This window comes from Manis pentadactyla, chromosome 5 (assembly GCF_030020395.1).
Source record: "Manis pentadactyla isolate mManPen7 chromosome 5, mManPen7.hap1, whole genome shotgun sequence".
In the NCBI taxonomy this organism is placed as follows: domain Eukaryota; kingdom Metazoa; phylum Chordata; class Mammalia; order Pholidota; family Manidae; genus Manis; species Manis pentadactyla.
This window is the reverse complement of record NC_080023.1, coordinates 26,398,091-26,411,861: the sequence shown is the minus strand read 5'-3', so window position 1 is coordinate 26,411,861 and position 13,771 is coordinate 26,398,091.

Here is a 13,771-nt window from a genome sequence, read left to right as displayed (position 1 = left end):
TTCAAATTTTATTTAACATCGTATTGCAAAAATAGTACACAGAGTTCTAGGGACACTTCACCCAGCTTTTCTCAATGATAGTATCTTTTACAACTATTATCTGAACGACTATATCAACAAATGCTACCATGCTACCAACTAGATGACTAGTCAGAACATACATGTATATAACTCTTTTTTATTTGGTGCATTTTATATGATTTTGTTTACCAGAGTTTAATGTTATGATAGACAGTCATGCTACTTCCTGTTGTTTTTGCTATTACAAACAATGTTATTGTTAACTTTAGCTATATACTATATACCTTTGTGAATTTATATAAGACCACCAAAATTCACTAACAGAAGGGAATAGCTTGGTTATATATATTTGTCTTTGATGAATAGTACCAAAATATTCTACAAAAATCCTATGGATTTATAATTTCAGCACTCAAAACTCTCCAAAATGTTGTAGCATCACACTTACTAATCAAAGTAAAAAATAGCACTTTATTTTTGCATTACCTTGCATTTCTTTGAGTAATACTGAATATTGTTTCATATGTTTAGTGGGAATTTATGTATTGTATTCTATGAACTGTCTGCTTATATTCTTTTCCTACTTTTTCTATTGAGTTATTAATCTTAAAATCACTTTGTATATTAAAGAAATGGCAACTTTGTCATATGAACTGAAAATATATAACAAGTATATAATTCACCTCCTGCAATATTTTATCTCCTTTTCTATAAAAGATGTATTTATGTACTTAAGGTAGTCAAATTTAATGATCTTATTCCTATGACTTCTGAATTCAATCTTTCTCCCATCCTTCAGTAGACTGTAAATTTATCTCCATTTATTCCCCCACATATTTCTTAACTTTATTCCTGAGAATTACATTTTTTCTAATAACATTAAAATTATTCTCCTTTTCCAGTTTTCATATATGGCTTTAAAATTATTATAAATAAATTGATTTTATATGATAATGTTTTTACTCAAACACTCACTGAATATTCAAACTTTAAAATAGCTTTCTTCTTGATTGTCTTGCATTTTCCAGTTACTCAGTCTTATCATCTGCAAATAGTGATAATTTTGCCCTTTCCTGTGCAATATTTAATGTCATATTTACTTTTCACATCAAAATGTCTTAGCCAGAACTCCCAGAAAAATGTTAAATAATAAAGATCAGCATAGATATCCTTGCAGTGTCCTAAACCTTGATGGGAAAAGCTTAGTGATTCTCCATTTAGAATGCCGCTGACTTTTGAATATTTAGATATCTATATCCATATAATATATTTATGCATATCCATGTGCTAAATAATAATTAATCTGTTCTTTCATTAAATGCTAATCAGCATTGATTCCCAATTAAACATCAGAAAACTTTCTATCATTTATGGAACTCATTGTTTTTTTTTCTTTTTTGTTTTATTGATAAGGTGAATGATATGTGCACATTCTTAATTATTAATAATAATTTTTGAGTAATATATATATACATACATACATATATATATATATATATACATATATATATATATATATACACATATGAGTACATACACACACACACACACACACACAACCACTGGATTGAAATCACCAAACTTTTAGTAAAGATTTTGTGTTATATTTATTGGTAAGCTGAGTCTATAATGTTGTTTTTTGTGTTTTCACTGTAACACTTTTTACATAATTTTGTTATTTATATGAAAGCTTGAATCCAAAAAATGATTAGCACATCTCTTAATGTTTTTGTGCTTTGGAATATTTTCAATAACATCAGAATTATGTCTTCATTGAAATTTGAAATAAATTACCTAGGAAGCCATCAAGCTTGGAATATTTTTCTGGTAGTTTTTTGTTATGTTTCTTAGTTTTCCATGGTTAATACTCCATCTAGTTTTCTAAATCTTTTTTAGTCATTTTCTGTTACTCCATGGACATATCCATATTTTCAAATGAGGTTGAGTAGAGGCAATTCTACTTTTAATGCGCTGTTTAAGCACTGGCATATCTCCTGAATTTCAACCTTACATACCCCTTCATGTAATCCGTGGCTCCCATGAATATCTAATACATTTGAAACACTTACTATGTTCCAAACCAAGCTCTTGATACTTCTCTCAGAACTAATTTACCTCAGCAACAGCAATGTCAGTAAATAGCAATACTAAATACCCAGGTTCCGAAGGTGGAAAATGCTTAGGTGTTTTTGACTCTTCATTTCAAAATCCACGCTAATCCTGTTGTCTCGACCTTCAAAATATATCCAGGAACCAGACCCTAATAACTTTCTTTACATTCACACTATCTACGGTGTCATCCTACCCCATCTAGAGGGCAGCATTCAACTTCTGAGTGGTGTCTTCACTTAAGCCTTGGACTCTGCAGTCTATGGCAAATATTGTCTATTAAAATGTGAGATCATGTCACAATCTTGCTCTAAACCCCACCTGGGTATTCCTCTCCCTGTCTCCCTTCCTTTCCATTTACTTTTTTACCCTTTCCCTTTACTTCTAGAAAATTGAAATACAAAAATTATGTAGGGCTACAGGCCTAGCAGTTTTTTTTCCACCAAAGTGCAGGAGGAGATACTATGGTGGCCCCGATAATGGTGTTTTTTAGAGACTAAGTGGAAATAGTCTATGAAAGTAGCAGAATCACTGACTGGTGGGGAATATCATACCATCAGTGGGTAAGGAGGCACAAGATGGTGGCCTGGGGTGGTGTGTCACAGCCATTGAGTAAGCAAGGCCTATACGTGAGGGAAGGGAAGCATGACAAGAACAAAAGCAACCACAGAACCGCATTTAAAGCATCTGCTAATGTCACATCTGCTAGCATTTTAACTGTAGAAGCAAATCTCATGACGAAACCATAAGTGCTCTAGATATGGAGACATATACTCTGTCTACTCTATTGGAAATCACATACCAATAATTATGTGTGATACTATTCCACATTCAGACTGAGAATTTGGGAATACTAAGGTTCACCCATGCCATAAACTTATTTTCCTCCATTAATAGTTTCAGATTTTTTCAAGACAATATTTATCTTTATAGAAATATATATATTGTGCAAGATCTAAAGGAGTCAGTATAGGATCTCTATGTCTTGTATTGTACATAAACTCTACATTGCATTATACAGTTTACAATCTGGGGTTTGGGTTTGTTTTACATCTAGTTTTATGATAGTAAATTTTTCCCTACTATTCAATGTTTTTGTCATTTTTCTTGGGTTTTAGGGAAGATAATAAAAGTCATTTACCATTATACTTCTTAAAAAATTTTCATTTTTAATTTCACTCTATTACCAGAAAAAAGAATACGTCGAATCCTTGTTTATGTTACAAGATCCACAATTTGACTCTTTTAGACCACATTACAACAATTATTTACTTACCTTTCTGATACACATTTTTTTGGAAACTTTTTCTCTAATTAGCTCCAGAATTTGTTGTATCTTCTTCCTTCCTATCAATTTCTTCTACATACCATAGGTTCATTTGCATATTTATATTACTATTTTAATCAGTTTTAAGTAACATGCTCAGTAGCAGAAAAGAAGAAAGAAAAAAAGTTCAGGGCTATTATCAAGGAAATTAAAGGTACTTTTCAGTGTCTCTGTTGTATCTGCAGAGCCTCAAAGAAGACCACACCGAATGTAAAGGCAAACTACGGAGTATCTTACCAACTGATTCCTATTGCATCACGCAATTTATTTAATTGCATCCGTGCCACTGAAAGATAATGAACTGATCATCGAGAAGCCTGAATTCTACTCTGGATAGCAACAAGTGATCTTTGACTTTGGTCAAGTCAACTTTGCCCAGGTTTCTCAGGATTTTTTATACATCAAATGAGTGCTCTGGATTTTATGTAAAGTCTGTCCTTAATTCTCTGACGGACTTTTTTTTTTTTGCCAGCTGAAAATAAAATAATTTAAAGTGGTTTATAAGGCATGGTCTATATTCATTATTTTATATTCTATGTGTAAAGAAAAGAATAAAAAGCACGAGAAATTGGGGAAAATATCAAATGAACAAAAACAACTGAATACATTAGGATTTGTAAGTGTCTTACAATTACACTGATGGTGACAATGGCATTAATATAATGTTTGAGGATTGATTTGGAATCTCTTCTAATAATCATATGGCAAAGTAAGATTAGCAATTGTGTTTCTTGATGGGAGAGTGAAGTGAGAAAAATGTAGCAGAAAAAGGTATAAGAAGTGAAGAGAGGAACCAGTGATGTATCAATTATGGGACACAAAGAATTAACCTAAGAATAAATGTCCAGTTGGCAAAGGGCAGAATCAGGGTTACTTTACATGTAATCTGAGTTTATTTATGCAATTTCTTTTCTGTGAAGTATTTATACTCTTTGTAATTCACTCTAGTTAACCTGATGATTTACTACACTCAGGATCATTTGCTATGTACCTTTGGACATACAGAATAAAGCTTTCCTGACACCCCTAAAACAGGGGCTGTAAGGTGTTATAGTAATGTTGATTGTAAAATTTTTATCACTATAAATATAATGTAAATTTTTGAACAGTGGTACACCCATATTTCTACAACTGTTCAAAAATTTACATTGTATTTGGACACTATTTGTATGACTTATTTTGCCGACTTTCAGATGTAAACTATTTTTGCTTTGGTGGCTTATCAATTTATTGGTAGGCGTCCATCATCAGAGAGCAATGAATGTACAAAGAGCTTCTTGCAAATGTTCCCACTGGGTCCTATTATTACTTTGGATTGGATGAATTTATTATCAGGAAATTCTTTGCCTGCATTTTTAAAACATTTATCATACCATGCCATTTAATTTGCATTTCTGTTTTATTATAGTTTGTCTTATTAAAAAGAAAGATATATCCAATCATTATTGTTTGTATTAATCACATTTGAACTATTAAATGTTCCTACATACAACAATAACTCTTGTTAATAGTCTTAATTTGTACTTTCTCCTTTATTTTCTTATTCATTGTTTTTTGATGTTTATCGATTTAGTTTCTTTGGGAAAACCAATCTATTCCTAAAATTAAGTAATTATTGAATGTAATTTTCAAGAAAATACATGTACTGAAGGGAACTATCACTAGTACAACTTAAAAACAGTGGTTTTTAACAACTTAAAAAAACAACTTAAAAAAAGTGGTTTTGCAGAATAATTTTGATCCCCTATGACTTTACAAAACATGAAATGTTTTATATCTTATCAGGATTTTGCCCATCCTCTGAAATGGTGGCCACTGCCCAAGGAACCGCTTCTTAGAAGCCTAAATTTCAGTTCCACAGGGTGTTTTAGTCTGCTTGCGCTGCGGTAACAAACTCTTGGGCACCTTAAACAACATATATATATATATTTGCTCACAGTTATGGAGGCTCAAAGTCCAAGATCAAGGTGCTGAGAGGGTGGGTTTCTCATGGGACCTTTCTCCTTGCCTGCAGCTGCACCCTTTGCGCTGCGTCCTCACTCTGCCTTTCTTTTGCACACACACACTCCTTGTGTCCCTTCCTCTTCTTATAAGTATACCAGTCCTATAGAATTAAGGACTCACCCTTACAACTTCATCTAGTTTAAAGTACCTCCTTAAAGGCCTATTTCCAAATATAGTAACGTGGGAGTTAGATTTCAACCAATGGTTTTTCGGCACACAACTCATGCTATAACAGGACCCTTCATCTATGTTAACATATTTTTAATTATTTGAAAGTCCTCTCTTGGTTTTCTTAGGCATAGGTATGATTTCTTTCTGTTACCTAATAAACATCTCTGTACCTCATCAACAAGTCCTTATATTAAATTAGCTTTGAAAAACCAGTGTGGATATATTTATATTGGCCTTGGCCATTTGACTTGCCTTGGCCAATATGATGGTGTCTCACCTGACAAAGGTAAATTGTTCTTACCCCTTGAGCTTCAGACATTTACTGGAAGAACTAAGAGCTTCCCTTAGGTAGCCACTGCCTCTTAAGCCTGGTCCCTACAATGAAGACGTGTGGAGCTTCAGTCACGTCAATCCAAGGCAGAGATGGCCAGATGAGATTTACATAGATCTGGGAGAATAAGTCACAGAGATTAAGGGTGGTGGTTACTTAGCACTGTGACAATGGTCTGCTGATAACATTTCTACACATTCTTCCTTAGTATTTCTACTGGGAGTTCTTCCCCCCAATATCTAGCATTCTCACCCCAAAAATACAATGGAGCATCAATCAGTGACTGAAATTGTGGTCAATAGATTAATTAGGGCACCTTTCATTATTAAAAAGAATTCAATTGTAAGATAACAATTATCATTGTTATTATTATTTTTATTCTCTAAATTACATGTTAAACATGAAGATTAATGAGTTTCATCTACACCTTCAACAAACCTGGGGTTTTGCATTTTTTAAATTTTGTTATCATTAATCTACAATTACATGAAGAACATTATGTTTACTAGGCTCTCCCCTACCCCAAGTCCCCCCAACAAACCCCATTACAGTCACTGTCCATCAGCATAGTAAGGTGTTATAGAATCACTACTTGTCTTCTCTGTGTTGCAAAACCCTCCCCTTTCCCCCACCCCCCACATTATACATACTAATCATAATACCCCCTTTCTTCTTCCCTGCCCTTATCCCTCCCTATCATCCCATTCTCCCCAGTCTCTTTCCCTTTGGTAACTGTTAGTCCATTCTTGGGTTTTGCGATTCTGCTGCCGTTTTGTTCCTTTAGTTTTTCTTTTGTTCTTATACTCCACAGATGACTGAAATCATTTGGTATTTGTCTTTCCCTGCTTCACTTATTTCACTGAGCATAATACCCTCTAGTTCCATCCATATTGTTGCAAATGGTAGGATTTGTTTTCTTTTTATGGCTGAATAATATTCCATTGTGCATATGAACCACAAGTTCTTTATCCATTCATCCACTGATGGACACTTAGGTTGCTTCCGTAACTTGGCTGTTGAAAATAGTGCTGTGATAAACATAGGGGTGCATCTGTCTTTTTCAAACTGGAGTGCTGTATCCTTAGGGTAAATTCCTAGAAGTGGAATTCCTGGGCAAATGGTAAGTCTATTTTGAGCATTTTGAGGAACCTCCATACTGCTTTCCACAATGGTTGAACTACTTTACATTCCCACCAGCAGTATAGGAGGGTTCCCCTTTCACCACAACCTCGCCAACATTTGTTGTTGTTTGTCTTTTGGATGGTAGCCATCCTTACTGGTGTGAGGTGATATATCATTGTGGTTTTAATTTGTGTTTCTCTGATAACTAGCGATGTGGAGGATATTTTCATGTGTCTGTTGGCCATCTGAATTCCTTCTTTGGAGAACTGTTCAGCTCCTGTGCCCATTTTTTAATTGGATTATTTGCTTTTTGTTCGTTGAGGTGCATGAGCTCTCTATATATTTTAGATGTCAAACCTTTATCGGATCTGTCATTAACGAATATATTCTCCCATACTGTAGGGTACTGTTTTGTTCTATTGATAGTGTCCTTTGCTGTACAGAAGCTTTTCAGCTTGATATAGTCCCACTTGTTCATTTTTCCTTTTGTTTTCCTTGCCCTGGGAGATATATTCATGAAGAAGTCACTCATATTAATGTCCAAGAGATTTTTGACTATGTTTTTTTCTAAGTTTTATGGTTTCATGACTTACATTCAGGACTTTGATCCATTTTGAATTTACTTTTGTGTATGGAGTTACACAGTGGTCCAGTTTCATTCTCATACATGTAGCTGTCCAGTTTTGCCAGCATCATCTGTTGAAGAGACTCTCATTTCCCCATTTTATGTCCATGGCTCCTTTATCGAATATTAATTGACCATATATGTGGAGGTTAATGTCTGGAGTCTCTAATCTGTTCCACTGGTCTGTGGCTCTGTTCTTGTGCCAGTACCAAATTGTCTTGATTACTATGGCTTTGTAGTAGAGCTTGAGGTTGGGGAGTGAGATCCCCGCCACTTTATTCTTGTCTCAGGATTGCTTTGGCTATTCGGGGTCTTTGGTGTTTGAATTGGTATGAATTTTTTAACTATTTGTTCCAGTTCATTGAAGAATGTTGTTGGTAATTTGATAGGGATTGCATCAAATCTGTATATTGCTTTGGGCAGGATGGCCATTTTGACAATATGAATTCTTCTTAGCCAAGAGCATGGGATGAGTTTCCATTTGTTAGTGTCCTCCTTAATTTCTCTTAAGAGTGTCTTATAGTTGTCAGGGTACAGGTCTTTCACTTCTTTGGTTAGGTTTATTCCTAGGTATTTTACTCTTTTTGATGCAATTGTGAATAGAATTCTTTTCTTAATTTCTCTTTCTATTGGCTCATTGTTAGTGTATAGGAAAGCCACAGATTTCTGTGTGTTAATTTTGTATCCTCCAACTTTGCTCTATTCCGATATCAGTTCTAGTAGTTTTGGAGTGGAGTCTTTAGGGTTTTTTTATGTACAATATCATGTCATCTGCAAATAGTGATAGTTTAACTTCTTCTTTACCAATCTGGATTCCTTGTGTTTCTTTGTTTTGTCTAATTGCTGTGGCTAGGACCTCCAGTACTATGTTAAATAACAGTGGGGATAGTGGGCTTCCCTGTCTTGTTCCCGATCTCAGAGGAAAAGCTTTGAGCTTCTCGCTGTTCAGTATGATGTTGGCTGTGGGCTTATCGTATATGGCCTTTATTATGTTGAGCTACTTGCCCTCTATACCCATTTTGTTGAGAGTTTTTATCATGAATGGATGCTGAATTTTGTTGAATGCTTTTTCAGCATCTACAGAGATGATCATGTGGTTTTTGTCCTTCTTTTTGTTGATGTGGTGGATGATGTTGATGGATTTTCGAATGTTGTACCATCCTTGCATCCCTGGGATGAATCCCAATTGGTCATGGTGTATGATCCTTTTGATGTATTTTTGAATTCGGTTTGCTAATATTTTGTTGAGCATTTTTACATCTACATTCATCCCAGATATTGGTCTGTAGTTTTTTTTTTTGGTGGGGTCTTTGCCTGGTTTTGGTATTAGGGTGATGTTGGCTTCATAGAATGCGTTTGGGAGTATTCCCTCCTCTTCTGTTTTTTGGAAAACTTTAAGGAGAATGGGTATTGTATCTTCTCTGTATGTCTGATAAAATTCCGAGGTAAATCCATCCTTCCGGGGTTTTTTTTCTTTGGTAGTTTTTTGATTACCGCTTCAATTTCTTTGCTCGTAATTGGTTTGTTTAGATTTTGTGTTTCTTCCTTGATCAGTTTTGGAAGGTTGTATTTTTCTAGGAAGTTGTCCATTTCTTCTAGGTTTTCCAGCTTGTTAGCATATAGGTTTTCATAGTATTCTCTAATCATTCTTTGTATTTCTGTTGTGTCCGTCATGATGTTTCCTTTCTCATTTCTTATTCCTTTGATGTGTGTTGATTTTCTTTTTCTCTTAATAAGTTTGGCTAGTGGCTTATCTATTTTGTTTATTTTCTCAAAGAACCAGCTCTTGGTTTCATTGATTTTCTCTATTGTTTTATTCTTCTCAATTTTGTTTATTTCCTCTCATCTTTATTATATCCCCCCTTCTGCTGACCTTAGGCTTCATTTGTTCTTCTTTTTACAATTTTGATAATTGTGACATTAGACTATTCATTTGGGTTTGTCCTTCCTTCTTTAAATGTGCCTGGATTGCTACATACTTTCCACTTAAGACTGCTTTCGTTGCGTCCCACAGAATTTGGGGCTTTGTGTTGTTGTTGTCATTTATTTCCATATATTGCTTTATCTCCATTTTAACTTGGTCATTGATCCATTAACTATTTAGAAGCATGTTGGTAAGCCTCCATGTGTTTGTGAGCCTTTTTGATTTCTTGGTACAATTTATTTCTAGTTTTATACCTTTGTCATCTGAAAAGTTGGTTGGTAGAATTTCAATCTTTTTGAATTTACTGAGGCTCTTTTTGTGGCCTAGTGTGTGGTCTATTCTGCAGAATGTTCCATGTGCACTTGAGAAGAATGTGTATCCTGTTGCTTTTGGGTGTGGAGTTCTATAGATGTCTATTAGGTCCATCTGTTCTAGTGTGTTGTTCAGTGCCACTGTGTCCTTACCTATTTTCTGTCTGGTGTATCTGTCCTTTGGAGTGAATGGTGTGTTGAAGTCTCCTAAAATGAATGCATTGCAGTCTATTTCCTTCTTTAGTTCTGTTTGTATTTGTTTCACATATGCTGGTGCTCCTGTATTGGGTGCATATATATTTAGAATGGTTATATCCTCTTGTTGTACTGAGCCCTTTATCATTATGTAATGTCCTTCTTTATCTCTTGTTAGTTTCTTTGTTTTGAAGTCTATTGTGTCTGATACTAGTACTGCAACACCTGCTTTTTTCTCCCTATTGTTTGCATGAAATATCTTTTTTCATCCCTTGATTTTTAGTCTGTGCATGTCTTTGGGTTTGAGGTGAGTCTCTTGTAAGCAGCATATAGATGGGTCTTGTTTTTTTATCCATTCAGTGCTCTATGTGTTTTGATTGGTGCATTCAGTCCATTTACATTTAGGGTGTTTATCGATGGGTATGTACTTTTTGCCATTTCAGGCTTTAGATTCGTGGTTACCAAAGGTTCCAGGTTACTTTCTTTACTATCTAAGACTCTATCTTAACTCACTTAGTATGCTGTTACATACACAATCTAAAGGTTCTTTTCTAGTTCTTCTCCTTTTTCTTTTTCCTTCATTCTTTATATATTAGATATCAAATTCTGTACTTTTTGTCTATCCCTTGATTGACTTTGGGGATAGTCTATTTGATTTTTCATTTGCCTCACAATCAGCTGCTCCACCCTCCCTACCGTGATTTTACTACCTCTGGTGACAACTATCCAACCCTAGGAACACTTCCATCTATAGCAGTCCCTCCAAAATAGACTGCAGAGATGGTTTGTGGGAATAAAGCTCTCTCAGCTTTTGCTTATCTTGAAATTGTTTAATCCCTCCTTCAAATTTAAATGATATTTTTGCTGGATAAAGTAATCTCGTTTCCAGACCCTTCTGCTTCATGGCATTAAATACATCATGCCACTGCCTTCTGACCTGTAAGGTTTCTGCTGAGAAGTCTGATGTTAGCCTGATGGGCTTTCCTTTGTATGTGATCTTATTTCTGCCCCTGGCTGCTTTTAATAGTCTGTCCTTATCCTTGATCTTTCCCCTTTTAATTACTATGTGTCTTGGTATTGTCTTCCTTGGGTCCATTGTGTTGGGAGGTCTGTGCATTTCCATGGCCTGAGAGACTCTCTCCTTCCCCAGATTGGGGAAGTTTTCAGCAACTACCTCTTCAAAGACACATTCTGTCCCTTTCTCTCTCTCTTCTTCTTCAGGTATCCCTATAATGTGAATATTATTCCTCTTGTATTGGTCACACTGTTCTGTCAATATTCATTCATTTTAAGAGATCCTTTTTTCTCTCTGTACCTCAGCTTCTTTGTGTTCCTCTTCTCTAGTTTCTATTTTATTTATTGTCTCCTCCACCATATCCAACCTGCTTTTAATATCCTCCATCGTGTTCTTTAACAGTTGGATCTCTGACCTGAATTCATTCCTGAGTTCTTGGATGTCTTTCCATACCTCCATTAGGATGTTGATGATTTTTATTGTGAACTCCCTTTCAGGAAGTGTCACGAGGTCCATATCATTTTTTTCAGAAATGATCATTTCATATCATTCAATATTTCTCAGGAGTTGTATTAACAATTTTACTCTGGACAAGGTTCCTTTGGCGTTTCATGTTTGTATACGGTGCCCTCTAGTGTCCAGAAGCTCTATTCTGGAGCTTCTGTGCCCCTGAAGCAATGTCGGGGGTCGCAGGGGAGAGGTACTGGTGCCTGGGGGGAGGAAAGAGCTGTTCCCTGCATCCCGGCTCCTGTGCCTGTCTCCACTGCTTGAGCCAGTGGGCCTGTCACACAGGTATAAGTTTTTGTCCCAGAGAAGCCAGATATGGATCCCTGCTTTCCACAAGCAGTCAGAATCCCAGTCTCCCCAGGAACTCTGCCTGTATTAACTATCCAACCCGGTAGTCATGTGAGTCTCATGAAAGCACCATGAAATGTAAGTTTGTGCTCCCAGAGCAGATCTCCGGAGCTCGGTATTCAGCAGTCCCAGGCCTTCCACTCCCTCCCTGCTCCGTTTGTCTTCCTCTCGCCAGTGAGCTGGTGTGGGGGTGGGGCTCGGGTCCCACGGAGCCACAGCTCTGGTACTCTGAGGTCTGCTCTTTTCTCCAGGTGTGTGCAGTCTGATGCCGTCCTCTTTCCTGTTGCTCTCTCAGGATAAGTTGCGCCAATTAAATTTTCTAATTGTATCCAGTTTTAGGATGAAGCCTCTGTCTCTCCTCTCATGCCGCCATCTTTAATCTGGGGTTTTGCTTTTTAATAAGCTTTGTAGTTAATTCCCAAATGATCCTTATAACTGATTCATTTTCTGTGAATAATACCATTCTGCTCACATACCATTTTAGTAAACTTGGTATTTCATTTACCTAGTGTTCAAGAGCATTTAGTACTTTGAAATCAGTAAGACATTTTTTATGTGACATACACCTTTCATGGTAACACAGACATTACTAGCACGTTTTCTAGGCAGGAGTTATGTTTTATTCATCATTTTTTATATGTAGAAACTATCTCCAATGGGTTTCAATAAATGTTTGCAGAAAGACACCGATGGAGAAAAGGAAGTAAATGATAGGAACAGGGAGACAGATGAAATGGAATTGGCCTTGGGAACAAGGGAAAGGATTGCCCTGACTTGACAGTCTTTAAAGATAATCGTTTGAGAATAATAAATCTTTCAAACTTGTTAAAAGGACCACAATCACCTAGTTATCACTGACAACCTGGGCTTTGACATGTATGTCATTAGTTTACACTGCCTACTAGTAGTAGAATTTTAACTGACCTACCCAAGACAATAGATGGGAATTCACTCAAGGACGTTGAATATAGCATATCATTTAACATTATTTAACATTTTTTCAAGAAATATTTTGGTTTGACTGTCTCATGTCTGCTTTAAGAGTTTTGGATTATTATTCTGGCTGAATGTATATATAGTGTATATATATATATATATATATATATATATATATATGCATAGATGTACATATATGTGTGTGTGTGTATAACATGTGTGCATACATCTTCTTAAAAACTGAATGAAATTTATTCCTCATTTTTCATTGAATTCCAAGAGACTGTTAAATCTTTCTACACTCTTGCTCCTGGATTCATACATCGATTAATGTTATTGTAACTATCAACATTTGCACAATGTCTTACTGTGCTCTGTCATCATAAGACATCTGAGAAGCATTATTCAATGTGTAAAGACATTATTTAGTCACATCTCAGTTGTCTGAAGGTGTAAGAGAGTAGTGAAAGCAAAAGCTTGACCTAAGACTTTAGCATACAGCCTTCCTACTTTTTGATAAATAAGCTTAAACCTAAAGAGATTAATTCAAGCTATTCCACTGTGGCCTACAGCCTTGAAAGTGTACAGAAGATGCCAAAGGCTTCTCAATCAGATAAAAACACGCACTTGTTATTTTCTATAGTGGAGCAATAGAGTGGCAATGTTATTTGTAAGGAAATCCCTGACCTACTTGAATGCTTACCTTTTTATCCCACTGAGAGCATTATTCAGCCTAGAGAAATGGATACACAGAGGCCAGCAGGAATTTATTTGGTTTTACAGCTTTATATCATGTAACAGACTTTGAGGGCTTAAGAAATTAGG